Source organism: Rattus norvegicus, chromosome 15, assembly GCF_021556685.1.
Source record: "Rattus norvegicus strain SHRSP/BbbUtx chromosome 15, alternate assembly SHRSP_T2T, whole genome shotgun sequence".
Lineage (NCBI taxonomy): Eukaryota > Metazoa > Chordata > Mammalia > Rodentia > Muridae > Rattus > Rattus norvegicus.
Window position 1 is genome coordinate 85,106,647 of NC_141548.1, and position 21,540 is coordinate 85,128,186.

A 21,540-nucleotide genomic window follows, 5' to 3' on the forward strand; every position below is an offset into this window, starting at 1 on the left:
ATATTCAATCCCTGACAGGGCTATGTTTTGAATAGTTCGATTCTGTCTGAACATGCTATCCTTGGAGGTTCTAGAAACTTTGTGAGGTAGGCGACAGCTAGCAAAGTTAGGTAAGTGGAGATGGTTCTTCCAAGTTTATAGTGAAACCTGGTTCTTGCCTATCTCTTTGTCTTAGTTGCATTCTCTGTTGCTGTGATACACTACCACAAGAAAATCAACTTAAGAGATAAAAAGTACATTTGGTTCATAATTTCAAGTTATAGTCCATCGCTGTGGAGAACTCGAGGCAGCAAAAACTTGAGGCAGCAAGTCATACCATTTGGCAGTCAAAAGCAGATGGCAATGAGTTAATAAGACATCCTAGTGCTAAGATCATTGTGTCCCTCTATTAACCCTCTATTAAATGTGTAGTTTCATTAATTTTATCATTAATTCTGGACTACAGACCATGAAACAATGTCTCTCATAGTTAGGGTAGTCTATCTCAATTAACTCAATTAAAAAAAAATCCCTCATAGACATGGCCTACTGGCCAACCATTATAGACGACTTCTCATTGAGACTCACTTTTGAAGTGATTCTATAATGTCTCAAGTTGACAGTGAAAACTAGCCATCACCTTTCTGCTTCCTGGCTTGCTGTGATGCAAACAGCCTGTACCACAAGTTTCCTGAGCTTGATCTAATGTGCCTTCTCATTGTGATGGACTGAAGCTTGGTTGAACCATGAACAAATATAAATCTGCCCTGTCTAAAGTTACTCTGGTTTTTGTCACTGTTGCAAATAAAATTAACAGAAAGCCCTTATTACAGATATCCCAGATGGCTGCCTTGCCCCACCCATCATGTGAGAATCCAAGCAGAAAATTAAGAAAGTCATACCTGACCATATTTATAATTATCAGATACCTCGATAGTGGATTTCTCAGATTCCACAACTTTGTTTATATGCTCCTCACTGTATGCTGTTTTGCTTTTATAGAGATTCCCAAATAGAAGATGTGGTTTGCACAACAAATACTGGTCTCAAGATAGAGATATGAATTTAAATCTCAAGAAAACATACACATGAACATTGTCCTTTATGTCACTTTGAGCTTCAACACTGTGATGGTTCATATATGCTTGACTCAGGGTGTGGAACTATTTGGAGGTGTGGCCTTGTTGGAGTAGGTGTGTCACTGGGTGAGTGGGCTTTAAGACTCTAGTCCTAGCTGCCTGGAAGTCAGTATTCTGCTAGCAGCCTTCAGATGAAGATGTAGAACTCTCAGCTCAGCCTGCACCATGCCTGCCTACACACTACACACTGTCATGCTCCTGCCTTGATGATAATGGACTGAAACTCTGAACCTGTAAGCCAGCCCCAATTATATGTTGCTCTTATAAGAGTTGCCTTGGTCATGGTGTCTGTTCACAGCAGTAAAACCATAACTAAGATAAACATCCTTAATGAAAAATAAAAATTGCATTACTCACATGATGTAGTAGTAAAGACCATGTATATGCTTTCACAGTACCTAACATAACATTAAAATTTAAAAGTACTGTCTGAATCCCAAGATCAATCCTTTACACAAAAATTTTCTTGTTTAGATGCATTATTTTATCACCCAATAAATGGTCATTCGTTTCCTCTCCTCTCCGTGGGGTACTAAGTTTCTGCATAGAATTACCAGGTATAATTGAAATTGATAGTAGATGTAAGCACTTTCACCAGGCAGCTATAAAGAAAATTACCTTTTTGAAATGTTCCTGCTGTGAAATGATGGTTTACTAGCCACAGGGGGACATAAGAAGGCCACTGGCAGATGGACAAGACTGTCCTTCGTCTTTTGAAAGTTCTACATGTTGCTGACAGTGAATTTGCTATGTGAGTAATGGAAGAGAATAAATACGCACGATCTTCTGTTTTCTTAGAGCTACTGACTCGCACTGTTCAAAACCGAAATGAACACTGGAGGGTTCCAAGCATGTATTCCTTCCATGACGTGTGGTTCTTTAAAGAATATAATCTGTTGTTTCTTGGAATATATGAAGAGTAGTTCTTAGATTTGGGCCATTCCCAATCTGTTATATTACATTCATCGAAGTGGTCCTGGGAAGATAAAAATAGATTTCCTTTGAAAAAATAAAATTATACACAAAATGAAAAGTTCTCCATTTCAACACATTGCCAGAGTAGTGACGCTTACAAACTGCATCTTCTATTTCAGTCCTCTGAACTCAAGATAAGAAGGTTTCTTTTGTCTATTTTATATAAAAAAAGTTTCCTTATGGCCAATTCATCTCAACTGGCATCAAAGTGTAGGTTAAGTCTTGTAAGGTATTATATCATAAAGAATGTGATTTTTTGCAAATATGTGTGGGTATCATGTTTCTTAGGGAATGTCTACTTAACATTCAAGGTATGTACATGTATATATCAAAATGTAACTATCAACAGCTTTCATGAGTCACTTTGATATCCTTGTTAAGAACAGAGCAAGATTAAAGCAAAGAAGAGGCATCCTGTATTCTCTGAACCTAGCTACACATAATCACTGGTTTTATTTCCTAGCAATCTCGAAGGAGATTAATGTAGCTATAAAGAGATTTGGTTGAATTAGTCTAATCAGTTAACTATCCCACCTCAATAATTATAGCTAGATTTACTAGACAGCTCGCCAAGGACACCACACATTACCTATTAGATCATTGAAACTTTTATAGTAGATGACATTCCAATTCCACTTTATAGAAATCCAACTAAGGCATAATAGAGAAGAAGGTGGGTTGTGTGTTCCATGGAGATAGAGCCTAAGTGCAATGAACTTGGGGACATCACTGAGCCTCATGAAAATGATCACACTACCTTGTAAGTAGGCTAATAACCAGATGCAAACACAGCCCTAGTCCAAAAGAATGAGCTCTTAGGTTATACCATTCATTGGTGTCTGACATCTCCATGTCAAATCCAAATAGCACTACTCTGAGTATATAAAACAGAAATTCACATCTTTAAAAATTTACTTGATGATTATTCAATAATAATCATTTTATTTTTATTACCAAGTATTCTCTTTTGGGTGAAAGTAAAAATGCTAAATTCAAAGAAGCCTAGGCCTTTGATAAGGTCTTCATTTCCTAGAAGGGTTCATGAGTATACTTGTCTCAGTTTCTACAATAATTCCAGCTATGAGGATCCATTTTGTATGGTTGTTAAGAAACCCATCATTTGTTGGCATTGGAATCCTGCTTTCTTTGGATAGCACTAGGTGACAAAGTCAGTCAGTATTCTGGTTAGTTTTTATATTGCCTACTTTACACAACCAAGAGTCAACTGGCATGAGAAAATCTAAATTGAAGGGTTTTATTTTGTTTGTTTGTTTGTTTGTTTGTTTGTTGTTTTAGATAAGATTGGTCTTTGGCCATTGTCTCGACTGTTGTTTAATGTGAGAGCCCACAGTGGATAGTGCCAACCACACATAGGTTCATGGGGCTGAATAAAAATCAATCAGGAAAAGCAAGAACAAGAGCAAGAGTGATAGTGAGAATCAGACAGACAGACAGTGTGTGTGTGTGTGTGTGTGTGTGTGTGAGAGAGAGAGAGAGAGAGAGAGAGAGAGAGAGAGAGAGAGAGAGAGAGAGAGAAAGAGAGAGAGACAGAGACAGAGACAGAGACGAAGACAGACAGAGAGAGACAGAGAGAGACAGTATTTTTTTCCTGCCTTGACTTCCCTGGAAATGTAAACTAAAACAATCCATTCCTTCTTCAGGATATTTTTGGTCATAATATTTCATCACAGCATTTGCATCTTCTGTCTTTGAGAAGTTTGGTATTACTCCTATTAATCCAGGAGCACAATATCAATGTCCAATGTTAGTGTCTTGCCATTAGTCACCCTTCTAGTCACCAGGTCAAAGGGTTACCCTCAGTGCCTCACATGAATCACAAAGCATCAACTTCTCCAGTCAATGTGCTTGCTGAGCAGCCCGACCCTTAGCTTCCTATGGTACCTTGGCTTTCAAATTCATAATGTTTTAAATCTATTCTTTGCCTCAACAAACATTTACAATAGATTTAATGAATCTATGTATTACTGAAACTGTCAGGAATAAAAATATAAATCTTATAAAAATGCTCTCTTTATCTACTAAGGGGACTAGGAAAATAACACAATAGAAATATAGTGCCGTGATATAATGTATGAAGTACTTAACTACACTAAAGCAGGGTAGGAAATACTGGGTGTGTGTGGAAAAGATGCTTCAAGGGCAGGATAGTTATGTCACAATATGAGCAAAGTGGGGAAATGAGGCTTCTGTCCATCCTCCCAAAAAGAGATGTGGGAAGAGAAGAGAGTTCGTTGAGAACAAACAAGGTCATACAGCTATGTGAGCAATGGAGTGAAAGAGATGGGGTCAGACGCATAGGGGCTTACAGGGTGCGGTAGGCCACACAATAAAATGACTCTTTTATTTAAAAGTGATAGTATGTTCATTTTGTATTTCTACCTTACAAAATGTGGCTGAAAAATTTAATGCTTAGTGGTGGATGCCTGTGACCCCAGCACTTGGAAAGCCAAGATGTAAAGATTGGGAGTTTGAGGACAGCCCAGGCTGCTTAATAATATCTTATTGCAAAATATAACAAAAATAATTGTTATATTGAAGAATCTTGAACAATTTCTATCAGTCAGGAGTTGAGTAATTAACTATACTTTCTGCACAGAACTTCAAAAGGATAAAATGAGACATCATCTAGCTGTATCCTACTTAGAAGTGTTCAATGGAAGAATATATTTTCAACTCCTTCAAGATATTTAAAAACATCTTTCGGTCCAGATGTTTGACTCCTATCCCATCCTCTTCCACATTTAAAAGATAGAGAACCTCTCAGACTCTTGCCATGCACTATATACAACAGTGTAACAATTTGCCTCCTGTAGGCCACCAAAGTGTCTCTGATTCAGGTAACTCTGTCTTCTGATCAGGTCAGGCCAGGATATTGCTTCTTATGATTAATTCAAAGTTAATTGATTTGGGAGTTTAATTACATCTGAAAATCCCATTATCATCACAAGGTCTTCTTAGATTCAGGGGCAGGGTTTATATTCCATTCAAAAGGCAAAATGTAGAAGGGGAGCTTAGAATTCTCTCTACAATACACCATAAGTCAGGGAATCAGAACAGCCTAAATTAACTCCATGCAAGTTTCGACACAGTAAGCTTACCTAGATTTCTATGCAATAGGTTTTAGATAAAGAATAGTACCACTGGGATAAATCAAGAAGCCATTACCATGGTATAGGTGATGTTTGATGACAGGTTGTATGACCTAGCTTCCAAGACAGAGTCACTAGCTTTGGTCTGGGTATGAGGCATGGATTCTGTGCTTGGAGGGCACAAAGCTTGTCATCATGAATATCAGATGATGACATTTTCTCAACTTTTGAAAAGCAACTATACATGCCGAGGTTTCCTTCTTCTCCCTCTGGACAAAAGCTGAATGCAGCTGCAGCCTCCAAGGTCTGTACTCACTAACCTGTGGAGATTGCTCCTCACTAGCTTATGTAATTGAATGTGACAGGAATGCTGCTCCGGTGAGAAACTCTCTTCTTCTACTATTTTGAAAACTAAGTTTCTATTTTCTTTAGGCCTTGGGTTTCATCATAATTTAAAGAGAAGCCCCACCAACCTCATTAATTGAGATGCCCATAATCACCTTGTTGAAGAGCATTCTTGGCACCTGTGATCTACTATGTAAATTTTCATTTGCTTGTGCCATTCCTGTACTGACACACATTTTAACTAAAAGACTGCAGTAATAGAGAAGCACTGTATTAAAAACCACCAAAACCACGCCTTGCAAATAAATGATTCAATATCTCTGAAATAATAAATGACAAGCCTTTAAGTCTCCATCAGTGATGCCTAATCCCCAGTCAAACATACAACAGCTAAGGATGGGACAAGCAGCCATTCTTTTGTTGCTAAGCACAAGAGTATAAGGCTCTGATCTATAGATCAGAGAGAGACATTTTGAAGAGATAGCATTGTCCTGGGGACACAGCGACAGTGCCATTGATTCCTCCAAATGAGGGTGAGTACTAGATCAAGGTTCTTGAGTGGTCCATGGTGGAGCCTTCAAATGTCTATTCAGTTAATAATTGGACCAACTATAGCTGATTGATACCTGGGCTCTTAAAATTGAACTCACACTGCAAGAGAATAGTTTGTATTCTGCTGGAAGATCTCCACACCCTTTGGGGAACTATTCGGGTTAGTTTTTATTTTTAATTTTCACAAACTTAGAGTTGCCTGGGAAGAGGGACCTGAAGCATTCTCTCCAGCAGATTGAGAATTCTGGAGAATTAGCTTGATAGGTGATTGCTATGAGAGAGTTCATCCCTCTATGGGTAAAACCATTCTTAGTTAAGAGGGTCTAGGCTATGTAAAAAAGCTTGCCCTAGAGAGCAATGCAGTAATTAGCATTCCTCTGTGGGTTCTCTTTAGAGCTCCTGTTTTGAATGACTGCATTAACATCCCTGGATAATGGACTGTAACCTATAAAATGACATAAACCTATTCATCCTAAATTGCTTTGGCCATGGCATTTATTACAGCAACAGATAGCAGACTAGTATGGAAAGAAAACTTACTTTTGTATGTGTGTGCAGATGCTTTGAAGAGTGCTCAGTCACTTGTGTGTACGTGTGTGTAGAGGACAAAGCACAAGTTTGGATATTGTTTCCCAGGTCCCATCTACTTTATTTGTTTGTTTGTTTACTTATAACTTACTGTGGTGGTTTGAATATGCTTGGTCCAGGGAGTGGCACTATTAGGAGGTGTGGCCTAACTTGAGTAGGTCTGGCTTAATTGCAGGAAGTCTGTCACTGTGACTAGGTGGGCTTTAAGATACTTGTGCTAGCTTCCTGGAAGCAAGGCTTCCCCTGCTTGCATTTGGAACAAGATGTAGAACTCTCACTTCCTCTAGAGCCATCACTGCCTGGACCCTGCTATGTTTCCAGCCATGATGCTAATGGACTGAACCTCAAAACCCCAATTAAAGGTTGTCCTTTATAAGAGTTGTCTTGGTCATGGTATCTCTTTACAGCAATGGAAATCCCAACTTATTATGAGACATTGGCTGGGACTTTCCAAATAGTCTAGGCTGGCACCAAGGACACATCTGACTCTACCTGGTCTGAGCTGGCATTACAAGCACATATCACCACACCTAGGTTTTGTAAGTGAGTTCTGAGGGATCAAACTGAGGTCCAAATCCTCATTCGGCAAGCACTTTCTAAGTGTTCACTTTGTACAAGAATGCCCTTTCATCCTGCTTCTTACAAGACAATAATACCCTAGACAACTTTATGGTACAGGCACATTAAAATCTTTCTTAACTCTTCTCTATGTAGTAAGAATATGAATGGATCTTGCCTGTTGAGAATGGCTAGGGTCAGGATGGCTGCACACACTTTTCCAATTGTAAATTGCCTTCAAAGTTAAAAGGAAAAAGCTATAGTGTTCACGGTGCAATGCAATTTCATTTCTATTGCCTACAACAATAGAAATGTATTTGTATTATTTCCAATGTGAAACTTGTCATAAAAGTAGCCCTTTGTTTCTTTTATCTAAACAATGCAGAGTTTCTTAAAATTGTGCCTCATTATTTCTGGTCTCTAATTCTTAGGAACTCACAAAACCCTGAAAATGCCACGAAAGTAAACTGTTGACAAGACACAGCTGACCTTACTGCTCTCCAAAAAGTAAGCAAAAGCATTATCTTGACAGAATCTTAGCGGCACTTTAGAAGGTGAAGGGTCATATTGATTATTTTTGTGCAGCTTAGAAGTGTCGTAGAGACAGCTCTTCTGCTGTGGACGTTGATTAGTGATGGGTGGCACCTATGCTAGAACACTTTAGGTTTGGTGAACATGGCCAGGGTCACTGAGAAGTGAAAGTGCTTTGATGCTAACTACTGTAAAGTTGAATGTCTGATGTTCGTTTAGATATCTTATTATAGATGATTAGGAGTTTTCTAGACAGGAAAAATATGGTGTTACATATTCGTGAGAGAAGTGACTTGGGAGAGTAAAATATTAAAACAGGATTATTGCAGACGGTGAATGGCATTGCCCTCTCAGTGTGTGGCTATAGATCACCCTGCTTCTAAAATAAGTGCAAATATTAAGATTATTGATTCAATTAGAATTAAGGTTTTCTAATTTGGGCTAATGGCTGACGCTTGATTAAATAATTTATGTTGGATGTTACTAATTAATTTTGCTTTTATGATAAAATTCCTTGAAGGAGAAAACATCTATTATGATTCAAAGTTTCTGAGAGTTCAGTTCATATCTTCATTGCCCATGAAGCCCATCAGCCACAGGAGAATATCATGGAGGAACAGAAAGCAGAAAGAAGGGGGTGCTGACCAGGGGCAACCAGCAAAAGCAAGCCCTAGTGATCCATTTCATCCACCTTGACCCTACCTCCTAAAGTCTCAGGAACTTCCCCAGATAGTATGCACTAGAAACCAGACATTGACCATGTAAGCCTGTGGGGACAGTTCCTGTTCAATCCACAAGGGGCACTGAGTTTAACCTACCATCTTCACCCCAGCCAACATTGTCTTTGTTCTTCCTGTTGCCTCCCCTCTGGACATTTTGTATTATAACCACGTCACTGTTCCGGGAACACCAGGCTTACCCAGGAATTCATTACTGTGTTTTTATTCATGCTAGCAGAAACCTTTGTAAAATACCATGCTTTCATGTAGAAAAACCAGAGCTAACTACTACGTATTTCTTATTAGGAAACATCCACCCATCTCCCAGAAAGCATTTCCGGCACCTGTGTTACTGCCTTACACCTTGGAGGAACAGATTGGTATCTACTTGATTTTATTACACAGACTATAGCACAGGTCATTGTAAGTGCTGTGTGGACATATTAGGAATATTCTAGAAGTAAAATTCATAGCCCCTTTCTTCAAAAACTACTACCTGGGAATCAGCCGAAAGGAAAACAAGCAGTTTCCTATGGATTTGACCCTTTTCAAAATCCATCAACGTCATCCCAGAAGCCAAGCTCACTTCACATTTTAAGAGCCCATTGTATTTCTTCTTCAAACATATACTACATAAATTTTTAACCATTCTTCCTGCAAAAGGACAACTAAGTCCTAGAAGTAATGAATCAAGAAACTAAAATTATAGAAAAATGCCCAAATATAGCAATAACTATTGCTGACTACTTGGTGAAGCACTAACTTCTCTCTGCTTTCAAGTTAGAATCATCATGCTTTATAAACCTGGATTTTCTCTGTATCTCTTGTTTTCCTTCTTTGGAAGAGACTTTTGCAAGTTGTTTTATGGGCCAAGACTATTAAAAGTTTCTTGAGTTTAAGTTATTGTCAAAATAGTTATACATACATACACATATACACAACTACAAAATAGTTTTATAGGATATTTTTCATATACCATGTGAGAACATATATGTATGTATATATAGAGATATATACATATATATTATATATATACATATATACATATGTATATATATATAACACATAGATACATCTATCTATCACAAATATTAATGAAAAGAAAAAGGGGTCAAAGAGGGGTACCCAGAAGGATTTGGAGGGAGGAAAGTGAAGGGGAAAATAATGTAATTATATTGTGAACTCAAAAGTAAATAATAATAATTTTTAAAAGAGCATTTGACTGTCTCTCCTTGTATGTAGATCTCAGGTATTTATGCTGTCATTTGATTCAATAATGTGTTACCTCCTTCTTTAAAACAAGTGATGCTTTGCTTGCAATTTTCCATTATTTTATATAAATTCTCATTACTTTCTTAAAGGCCATGTGATTTTGATGCTGTCTAACTCTTACAGAGGTTATAAAATAGAAGATATGCCTGAATTTCCACCACACATTTCTCATATCTCACTACAGCTAACAAGTTGAAATGCGTTCAAGAATAGTTCACATCGCATTAGCCCCTCATTTTATCTTGTAACCAATTCTTCCTGAGACCCATAAACTCAAGGTTAAAGTCAATAAAACTGATTGTAAAACATTCTGGGAAAATATATATGTACACTCACCTTATAATAACCATAAAAGTGCATAGTCGCCCCCCATAAAACCTGATGCTGTAATTTGATCCCTGTAAGCTCTTGGAAAATCTCTAGTGTAAGCAACGTGGACCTGGTTTTACTCATGAGAGATTATATACTGAGTGAATGCAGCAGGAAAGAGATCACTCTACAAACATTATGTGCTTTCTTGTTCAAGGTGAATATATATGTTCTGACACTCTTACTTCGTTTCAGAAAAATCAAAGTAAATTTTGATCAGTAAGGGGTGAACTTGCTCATGAGAGTAGTTTCTAATATATGATATCAATTACTTCTCAAAAAGAATCAAGTTTTTTGTGATGGTATAGTTTCTTCTCCATAAGTGATTATTGGTACTACAAACATAAATATTATTTTAATTTATTAAGTCTCTATGTGTGTTTACGTACATGTGCATGCAAAGCATATTAGAAGACCTCCTGCAGGAACTGGGATTGTTTTAATGTTCCCCCATGAAGGATCAATGATTATGCCTTTCATTTGTTGAGAACTAGTATCTCACACTTTAGTACTGTACCTGTGACTGTATTGTACAGCTCAGCATCAGATTTGGGAGAGCAACTGAATTCAAGTAGTGTCTTCTCTATTGCCATTGTGACTTCAGGTTGTTTATTTAAACCCTTTGATATCTAGTCTCCTCATTTCTAAAACCAAGGTATTAATTTTTCTTTCTAGCTTAACAGATAATAGCAAGGAGCAAATTAATGTAAATGATTCAAAAGTTTGGTTTTTAAATGCAAAGCTTCTCCTATTCTGGACGTAAAAATAGTACTGACTCTTAAGTTTTTGACTGACAGATTACAATTTTTTTGAGACTGTAAGTCTTGGGCTTCAAAGTATAAAGTCTTCAGTTTCAGAAAAAAAATACCAATATCAAAGTGTATTCTAAGGTCTGAACTGTTTGCTATGTACCTAGACAAAAATTCTTATTGCTGTTTTAATATAACTTTTTATTTATTTTTTTTTCTTTTTTTTCAGAGCTGAGGACCGAACACAGGGCCTTACACTTTCTAGGCAAGTGCTCTACCACTGAGCTAAATCCCCAACCCCATAACTTTTCATTTAAAAACTTAACTCTAATGGATGTCAGATCTTCTGTTTTCTTCACAAGTTATATTATTACACTATGCTACTCTCCAGAAAGAAAGGCAAGAACAAATGAAATGCCTCTCTTACATTTAGGAATACTTTTGGCTGTTCTTTTAGCTTGACCATTCAAGGGGAACCCTCTTCAAAGTTCATTTTATCCACTACATTAACCATTAACCTTGTTGTGTTTCTTTTAGAACACTCTCTTCTGATATGTGAGTCATGGGCATATGGTCCCTTTATTGGAAACTAAGGAACAGATGTGTGGTTTAGTGAGTACACACAAACACGTGAAGGTCGAAGGCTGGTGGCTCACTACTTTTGCTGTGTGGTAGAAAGGATAGACATGATTCACTTGCTTGGGAAATTTATTCCTTGAAACAGCAGCATCACAAAACCTACCATTTTATTTATTTTTCTATGAAGGCTTAAAAGGATCTAACGGGTATATATATCTTTTGAGTTGTTAATAATTCTCTGGGAATCCAGATGGTGCATTTTGGAAAATGTTCTGCAAGCCAAACCAAGGAATGAACACACATCAAGATCTTTCTCACATCAAGATCTTTCTTCATTGACTATGAACGGGAATTTCTTCAATGTTTGTCTTCCTTATATGAACATTCAGCTCATATGAGAAAACTGGGGGATCACTTGCCATGTCAGGGTGCTCTACTTACTTTCTTTCCAGAAAACAACTCTTTCCCAGAGTCTCTTGAAACAGAATAAAAGAAAAATGTCCCTATGCCCAGGAGGAACACAAACTAGAATTGGTGGGTTTAAAAAACGAGCACTTAACATTGCTTGCATGTGTGTTTTTTGACAAATTAGTATTCAATATTGAATTAGGGTACCTATTCTCAGAGAAGATTTATTCTCCCACTTTCAGAAGCACTCATTGTTGATAGCTGTTCATCCATGAATAGGGCCATGTAAGAATCTCCATCTATGCTAGCATGTCAACTGGTGTAATCATTGTTCGGGTTATGTGTCATAAATTTGAGATTTCATGGGTGTGGTTTCTCTGCTTTATGTACAGAGCAAAATCCCGGTCCTCTGACCCTTACAGTTCTGTCCTATCTCTGCAATGTTTCCTGAGCCTTGGGTTTAGGGATGCTGATACAGATGTTTAAATTGGGACTGGGTAATCATTTCTGAATTTGTCCATTTATGGATTTCTGTAATGGTCTCTATTTAATGGGAAACAAAGCTTCTTCGATGGCTGCCAAGAGGCTCACTGATCTGTGGGCATAAGGAGAAGTGTGCTGAATACACGTAGAAATCATGCTGGTTTAGGAAATGGCACTAGTAGATCCTCTAGGTTCCATGGCCTCATCATCTGCAGGCAATTGGCTAGCTTTAAAGTAGTACCAGGCTTGGAATTATTCCTATGGAGCAGGCTGTAAGTCCATTTAGATGGTTATCGACTACTCCCAAGATCATTGCTACTATTGTAACTTTGGAGGATATCTTGTAAAGCTGATCATTGTTAACATTCAGAGGCATCAGAGCAGGGTAAGAACACTAATTGATTCTTTCCATGGCGACTTTCAGAGCACCTTACAGTGTTATCAGAGCTAGTCCTCAGGGAAGTGACATTAAGACCAGATCCAGGTCTCTCTCTCTCTCTCTCTCTCTCTCTCTCTCTCTCTCTCTCTCTCTCTCTCTCTCTCTCTTTCTCTCCTTCCCTCCCTCCCTCCCCCTCTGTGTGTGTGTGTGTGTGTGCACGCGTGTTATACCTCTGAAATAAGGTCTTACTTTCAGATTCTAGGAGGCAGCAGAAGTAGTCAGTCCTAGAAATGAGTACATTATTAACACAAAATGGACTCAGCTTTATATGTATAATTTGCTTATTTCTTTAATAATTAAAGGGAAGGAGACCATGATTTTGAAATGGGGGAAGCATGGAGATAATTGGAGATTACAGAGGAAGGAGAAATGATGTAAATACAGTTACAAAATTCTCAAAATTATAAATACCAATCAATAAAAGAAAAAAATTTTAAAACCATGAAATTTGGGTGATTAGGGAAGTGGGATTGAATCTGGAAGGCATTGAGGTTAACCATAATCAAAATCGGTTTGGTTTTATGAAGTTCTCAAAAAAATTAACAGTATGTATATATTTTTTTAAAAAAATCAACAAATGAAACTATATGTTCTTGAAAACTTTGAGACCTATTTCCAATAGCCTGTGTTTTATTTTTTAAGTCCAAGTCTCCTGCCCTGGCGTTTATCCCCGTGTTACAACTTTAGAGACATCAGACACCAGAGATAGGGAAGTTGAACAAAGTCGCAGCAGAAGGAAGCCATGCTCTCTCCCTCTAGTAGGAGTATGAGGCATTCATATCTACCCATGAAACCCAACGTTTTAAATACTGAAATGAGACCACTTTGTACTTAAAGGTATCTTAAGCCCTTGGACTGCTTTCTGTCAACTTCTATAACTTTCTCGTCTTCATGAGCAAGCCAAGAGAAAATGAAGTTCGCTTAGCAACCTGCCAGAGCAGTGGGAAGAGGCGAGGTTTGCTCTGTGAATTGAATTCTAAAAATTATACCCATTCAGAACACTGGAGACAGCTGTTAGAGTCTCCCATACCTTAACTTTCACAAGTGAGTGAAAACAAGCCAGCTCACTTTGCACACCACTCCACGATTTAACTTTGAGAAACCTCACGCCTTCTCTCCCAACAGACATGAAACCACTCATCACATCGAAGACCTCCAACAAACCCACCATTATTCTAATGATATTAGCAAACATTTTGTCAATTCTTCTAATGCCCCTGTCTTTGGCAGATTTTAGTTTTTTTTTTGGACTTCTGGAACTGCTGTTCAACTTTTGACTTAATGTGTCAATATGGTTACGCTTTTCCATTTGTGGTGTCAGGATTTAGTCTTTCTAGCCTCTAAGATGGAGAATAAATGGGAGCAAAGCATAAAGGTTCTGAAAAATCTGCCTCCATTACAGCTTAGTAAAACTATAAATATGCACATTTCTACCGAATTTTGAAAATAGAATTTCCTTCTTGCTATTTATAGCTGTGTTTTTTTGCTCTTTTCTTTCCTCCCACCCTTGACATCTTGGTAATAGAAAACGTTAGCATCAAGCACATGTTCTAATGAGATACCTCCTCCTAGAAATTCTCATTTGAAATGCCAGGGTTATGATCTCATAAATCAATTTTCGTATGCAGTAAGCAGGAAGGGGGACATTCTTTGCTGCTGGTGGAGATTTCTTACTCTTGAAATTGCATTTTGCAGACGGTGCCTAAGACACACTATAGACTGCATTTATGTTGTCAGGTGATATTATAAACATACATATATATTAACTTTTTAAACATATATTTTCTTGCTCTTTTTCTCAAGAGTCATAAAGAGCTCCTGAGTAAATGCTCAATTCCCAAGACTCAGATTGGTTTGCAGAAAATGAATCAGACAGATGCCAGTGGCTACCCAATTTCCATGGATGGAGTTTTCTGATGCACCCTCTTTCTTGATCTATGGAGAGACTGCTAGAAAATTTCAACTTATTTCCCTCTACATTTAGGCATTCCTTTTGATTTCTCTGTTTTTCAAGATTGAAACAATCATTTTTGGTGGCCTTAGATTATGAGTCAAAATAATAAGTTTACAGCGTGCTTTAAGTTCTAACTTCTATTTCCCCACAGAAAATTATGGGCTTGAATTTCCTCTATTTAATCAAAAGCAGTTAACACTATCATTCTAATTCAAAGCTTCATACAAGTACCAGTAGGTGTATACAAAGAGTGTGGAGTAGTTTCTAGTGAGTCAAAAAGAACACAAATCATAAGGATTTTTGCTGATACCCTGGTGTGTTACTGACTCTGTACACACTTGCTGATTGTGTACCTGTCCTGGTGTGTTACTGACTTGGTATACACTCACTGATTGTGTCCCTGCAGTGTATCCTAACTCTGTAGAGGTGACCCTCATATGGAGAAAAACATCCCTCTGCCCCTCAAAGACTCCTTTCAAATCCATTAACAGATATCACATACTGACAACATGGGGCCAGGGGTGGGTGGGCAGTGGGCGGAAGACCTAAGAACAATTTAAGGTGAGAGCAGAAGAGAATGTTTCATTTCGCAGGAAATCAGGTTGTGTATCCTTAAATTAATTTTTAGTGAGCACTTAGATTTGTTAAAATAAATTAAAATGCAATTTGAGGTATGAAGCCAGATTGTTGACCAAAACTGATTGGGTTAGCTTTGTGGACACAAGACTGGATTAAGGAAAGAGATAAAACTGAGATTTTAGCACCTGTGTAACATTCAGTGCACTTCAGGGCATCTACTGAGGAATGTGGCAATGCACAGATTCACACAGGCATGTTACATGCACGTGCCCTATGAATGTTCCAGAATGACCTTCCTCCTTGATTGGCATACGCCTTTAACCTCACTGCTTACGGTAGACCATTGCATAAACCTGGATTCCCTCTTTCCTAGCTTTGTGGCTAACATTCTTCCCTTTTGTTTTTCTATTTTTTTTCTGTGATATTCATTTTTGTGTCTTGGGGTCTTTAAATTTAATTGTGCATATTTAACATGTATTATATGATGTTTTAATATTCATGTACAGATGTATATTGTGAAAAGATCACTAGTAAACAAATTAGTTTTCTAGAATCTATCTTTTGAGGAGGCATGATAATAATATGTAATTCTACTATCTTAGCACAATTTTACATACATGTTTCCCTCCCTCCACTCCTCCCAGTCTTCTCCCACCTCTCATGTGGATCCAATTCCTTCTGGTCACAATGAGATAATAATAAAATGAAACAAAATATAATAAGACAAAACAAAAAAAAGAACAAATAGGAATAGAATAAAACAAATAGAAAAGCCTAAGAAAAGAACAAGGAACAGGTCGAGGCACAGAAATATACTTGTGCACACACTGAGGAATCCTATAAAAACAAAACCAGAAACCATAAGGACCTTCAGGGGAAATAAATAAATGAATACATACATACATACATACATACATACATACATACATACATACATACATATAAAAATAAGTTCTGACATGATGTTATGAGACAAGGAACCTCCAAAGACATGTTGAGTCCATTTTCTGTAGGCCATCTAGTGCTGGCCCTGCAACCTACAGCTAAGAGTAGTTTGTTTCCTCAGTAAGACTGACTCCCTTGGAGAAAGCAAAATTTTCATTTGCAAGTGGTTATCAATTGGCAATGGCTTCTGGGTTGAGAATGGGGAAATATATCCTCTTTTCCTTTCAACTGTTAGGACCCGGTCTTGTGCAGGCCCTGTGCAAACTGCCTATTTCTATTTCTGAGTTCATGTGTGTGTTCATGTATGAGTTCATGTATGTGTTCATGTATGAGTTCATGTATGAGTTCATGCAAGGCCTCGTTTCCTTGTTTTCCACACCCCCTGACTCTTATACCTTTTTTGTCTTCCCTTCAGCAGGGTTCCCTGAGCTTAGAAAGGGAGGGATACGGTGAAGGCATCTGTTTAGGTCTGAGTGTTCCAAGGTCACACACTCTGCATGATGTCCTGCCGTGGGTCTCTGTTTTCGTTCACATCTACTGCAGGAGGAAGCTTCTCTGACGATGGCTGAGCGGGGAAGGCATTAATCCCTGAGGATAGATAGCACAGTGTTATTCAGAGTCATTTATCGCTGTGTTCCTTTAGTAAAACTGTATTAATTAGATTTCCCCTAGTCTTCTGGACTACCTAGTCTCATGTTCAAGTCATCCAAGCAGTTTCAGTTCTAGGTTTCGTCTTATGGAGTTGGCTTTAAATCATATGGGATAGTGGTTACTCCTACAAGCTTTGTACCACCATTGCACCTGAGTATCTTGCAGTCAGGTGACCATTATAGATGGAAGTGAATGCTGTTTCACTTTTGGTAGTATGTAAGCTACCTTCTTATAGCAAGAACACTATCCCCCAGGGATAAAGGCTCTTGGTAGGTACCAGCTCATCTTCTTTGTGCTCAATGAGTTGGCTCAGTGCTGTCTTCAGCAGTAGTGCCTTGTGGTCAGCTTCTGTAGAACAAATTATGTGTCCATTTTTGGAGAGCAAAACTATGGCCTTGACAACAGCCTGGGTTGTTTGGGGATTCCCGCAAAACCCCTTGGACCAACACATCAATGAGATGTATCCCATTTCCAGTACTGGAAACTTCATTTGATGGCAAGAGATGACATGAAAATTTTGTTGGCTTTAGTTCTGCTGTTCATTAAACCTCCATGATAATTCATTTCATATAATAAAACTTCTTGGTGTTATTTTTATCAATTTATCTTTACTTTTTCCTACAGACATATCTGTGCCCCATGTGGATGCCTGACACCTGTGTAAACTAGAAAAGGATATTTGATTCCTGTAACTGGAGTTATGGTCAATTGGAAGTCACTATGTGAATACTGGGAACCAAACCGAAGTCTTCTGCAAGGACTACAAGTGCTCTTAACAGCTAAGGCATCTCTCTGACCCCTCCTGGAGGTTTTTTTTTTATACAGTTCCATAATGAAGACAATGCCATCTGTTTAATAAGGTCCCTTATATTCTAGGTTTAGAAAAGTATATAAGGAAATATCTGATACACACTCAACAATGGCTTTATTATCTCTATAAATTACTATGCAGTGTTCTCTAACAACTTTGCCATTTCTCAGCAGTTCACAGTCCTAGCTTCCAGAGTAGCTCCTGTGTTCAGGCTGCTCTATTGAATTCTATTGTACTTATATAAACCAATTCTGCATTCAGTTGAAAGTTTATGCTTAGAATTTAGGTACAACACAAAGATCAATATCATATTTTATTTAGTATTTCACCATTTAAAGCAAGTTGTGTGTGTTCTGCTATGCACCCATATCACCAGTAATCCTTTCATGCTTGTTTTAGTTGAGATTGCTTGTGGAATTTCAAATGCATTGACCGGAAAAGCAAAAAAAAAAAATCTTTCCTTTTAAAAAGGTTTGTAATTGATTTATTTCTTCCATTTGGAACTTGCAAAACAGTTCACGATTGTGTGAAATAAGAGTTATATTAAAATTAGAGGCCATTTTGAAGAAGGGCTAACTTCTTATTTCTCAGACAAAGTTCTGTTTCCTTTGATCCCATTTGTATTAACTTCGATCAAGTGGCCCAAGATATGGCTTTCATTCTTTCCTTTTCTCTCCACTTTTTCAATGTACGTTTTATTTTTTCTAGTTACTAGTCATGCTGTTTAGTTTGGTTTGCTCACGGTTAGCAATGGCATCTTTATTTGTGAGGAGCGTGTGGTGTTTCTGTGACACATGTTCCGTTGTGTCTAAGTATACTAACACACTACTTCCTTCCTTTTTAGTTATCTTGATCATTTATCTCGTTGGTGAAAGTTGGGTCTTTAATAATTTAATTCATTAATATTTTTCTAGTTACTCTAGACAAGGCTACATAGCAGGATTCTTACCCAAACCCACAAAATACTATAAAAATCACTGAAGATCTAATCGTTAAGAACTCCCATTAAGCCATTTTGCAAGTACTTAAAACTATCTCCAGTGTTTTAAAAGTAAGAATGAAGACACTTAAAATGAAAATGCACTGATAAACTAGAAGCCTATATAGCAGGCATTACTACAGCAAAGACTAATTCTATAATAACAAAAGGTATGTGGGAGCAAAGCAAATGCCGATTGATTTAGATTTATTTAAATGCACCGAGCAGACACAATGGCACACATCTGTAATCTCAACACTCGGGAGAAAGAGCAAAGAGGGTCAAGGGCTTAAGGCCAGTCTGAGCCTGGGCTACACAGTGAGCCCTTGTCTCAAATATTAAAAACAGATATACATGTAACAAAACCAGAACTATTATAAAAGAAATGGCATTTCTATAAGCCAGTGAGTTCAATAGAGTTCTCTCAATATATAAAGATCATGAAGCAAAAAATATTCTTCCAAATTGCTTTAAATTCTAAAAGAACTGCAATAATTTCCAAAAGAAAAAATAAAAATAAATGTATTTTTCTTCAGGGGGAAAGATGCCTGTAGATATGTAAAAGTTAATAATAAATTGTAAATTTTTTTAAAAAAGTAACTACAGAATTGTTTCTTACAAAGCAGAAGACAAAAGAGGAAAATAAAGATAATTTAAATATTCAAGAACCATCAAAACACATAAAATATAGAAAACTCAAGCAGCAAACTGTTCACTTATTGATTTCATACTTTTAGGAGGAAAAAGGGAAATGAATGAAATGTCTTCATTCTGAACTAGATAATCCTCAGCGATGATGTCATAGCCTCTTCTGAGGGGATCTGATTGTCCACACAGGAGGCTGTCTGTGTTCTGCATGGCCTTCCTCAGGCATGGGTAATTAACTGGGCTGGAGGTCAGCTTGCAGCTTAGGAACGTGCTTAGGTTAAACAGTGACAAGTGAAAAACAGTGGGAAAAGATGAACAGGATTATTATTATATACGATATTACATTATTACACTCTATTCTTGAACAATGTATCTTTATTCAAATACACTTTGGTATATCAAATTAAAAAAAAAAGACTGGCAGGAAAGAGAAACTCTGCTTTGGTACTTAAGTCTCCTCAAAAGAAACAGTCTTCCAACATCCTAGCTACTAATTGACAGGGTTCCCAAGTTGGGTAAGAAAGAGAAGCCAACATGTCTGACTGTTGGGAGAAGGGGAGAGAGAAATATGAAACAGTTTCATGGCGCTGACTTCATCAGAACTCAACTTAGCCTGGTGGCTGTTTGTTCTCCACATCAGGATTCTGTGTCATTCCCATTATTAGCAGTAGACTGTGAGGGGCCAGTGTCCTTTTGTACCCAGTAGCGACTCTGCATGCTTCTCACTCAGAGACTACAGAGAAAACTAAAGATGCCACGTTATCAAAGCATCTCAGTGTGTCCTGTTAAAAAGATGGACTCTGACCGCAAGGTTTCCTGATCATTAAGAAGAAAAGGCCTTCTTACGGTTGTTAGAGTCTTGGACAAATAGTGACGTTACACATTTCTGCCTTATGAGCCACTGAAAAGCTTTGCAGAAGATTAGCAGAGAGCGCACCGAGCTAGTTCCCCGTACCAGCTTTTTTCCTTCTTGTATTCTTTGCACGTTTGTTTGCAAAGATGCTAGTAATACAGAAGGAGTGAAATTAATATTTAATTACAAGAGGAGTAAATGCGCAGAAATAATAAAGCTGGATTTAAGGCGGGCAATGGAAACCATGTGCCGCCTGGCGCTATACGCTGCTAACAGGAAGCTGAAAAAGTCTGTTTATTCTTTCAGTCAAACCCAAATAAACCCAGCTTTTTACAGTGATTGTTGTCGGAGCTGGAGAGACTGTTCACTGCTTAAGAGTACTTGCTCTCACAAAAGATCCAGATCAGGTTTTCCCCACCCAAATGGTGGCTCATACCCATTCGTAACTCCAATTTCGTGGGATGAGATGCATTCCTCTAGCCTTCTCTGGCACCGAGAATGTGTATGGTGCCCAGACATACATTTTGTTGGCAAAACAAAACAGTAAAACCATAAAAATTAGTGTGTCTTGCCTGATATGAACTTTATATTTAAGAGAATGGATTTTTCTCCTCAAAACTTGGCAACTTCTTTTGGCAACTGTGCTTTCTTCCCTAAATGTCTGAGGAATACTGTGGAAATAACCAACCTTACCTATCGGGATACATAGCACATTATCAATGAACAACAGATGGAGAGCACCTTGCTTTAAAAATCACGAACGCTTTTTATTCTTCAGTTTACCATGCTGTGCAAATGGCATAGGGGCAAAGAGTTCCCCCAGAAACAATTCTCACAGGGCCCAAAAAAAATGGAATACTTTTTAACATTTCAGAAAGGCCACTCGTGTTAACATGATTTCAATTTCTCAAGTTGAAATTGAGAGTTAGTATTGTATCAGCTCCCTTCACTTACAGAGGTAGATTGAGCAGGTAAGGAAGCTAAATAACCCAGGAAACAGAAGTGATGGCTTGGACTTTCCTTCCCCTCAATTTATCTCAGCTTGTCTACGTTCAGGTCTCACCTGCTCTAAGAACCTTCTGGAACTTCATTGGGCTATACCTATTAGCAGCTAGGAGCTTCGTTTTTGGTTTTTAGATCAGCTACCAAGCACCAAATGGTCATTATAAATAAACCGGCCTTGGGGCCCACTTCTATACCCACGTTCTTGCAAGAGACCTTTCCTGTATTCTCAGCCATGGCTCTATGTCTTTATGTCCCAACCTCAGAGGCATTCCTGCTCTCTATGTTGACCTACTAATAAGCATCTGCCCCATGCTAATCAC

The 21,540-nt window shown here is 37.9% G+C and overlaps 2 long non-coding RNA genes across 21 annotated transcripts in view; one reads left to right on the top strand and one right to left on the bottom strand.

Moving 5' to 3' along the window:
* Positions 1-19,787, top strand: part of LOC148001107 (uncharacterized) — a 40,568-nt gene extending 20,781 nt beyond the window's left edge. Inside the window, exons 2-4 of the long non-coding RNA XR_015638474.1 lie at positions 7,678-7,753; positions 11,116-11,151; positions 17,549-19,787. This is a non-coding gene — a long non-coding RNA (uncharacterized LOC148001107). The remainder of the gene's footprint in view (positions 1-7,677; positions 7,754-11,115; positions 11,152-17,548) is intronic.
* LOC102556284 (uncharacterized) overlaps positions 1-21,540 on the bottom strand; it is a 134,113-nt gene that overhangs the window by 58,643 nt on the left and 53,930 nt on the right. For 12 of the 20 annotated variants that reach the window (XR_015638459.1, XR_015638458.1, XR_015638455.1 and 9 more), the window contains 2 exons: positions 16,669-16,861; positions 1,737-2,094 (listed from right to left, as the gene is read on the bottom strand). This is a non-coding gene — a long non-coding RNA (uncharacterized LOC102556284). Of the gene's footprint in view, positions 1-571; positions 2,095-13,063; positions 16,862-21,540 lie in introns of those variants that run through there. The other 8 variants (XR_015638442.1, XR_015638449.1, XR_015638471.1 and 5 more) reach the window with 7 other exon arrangements.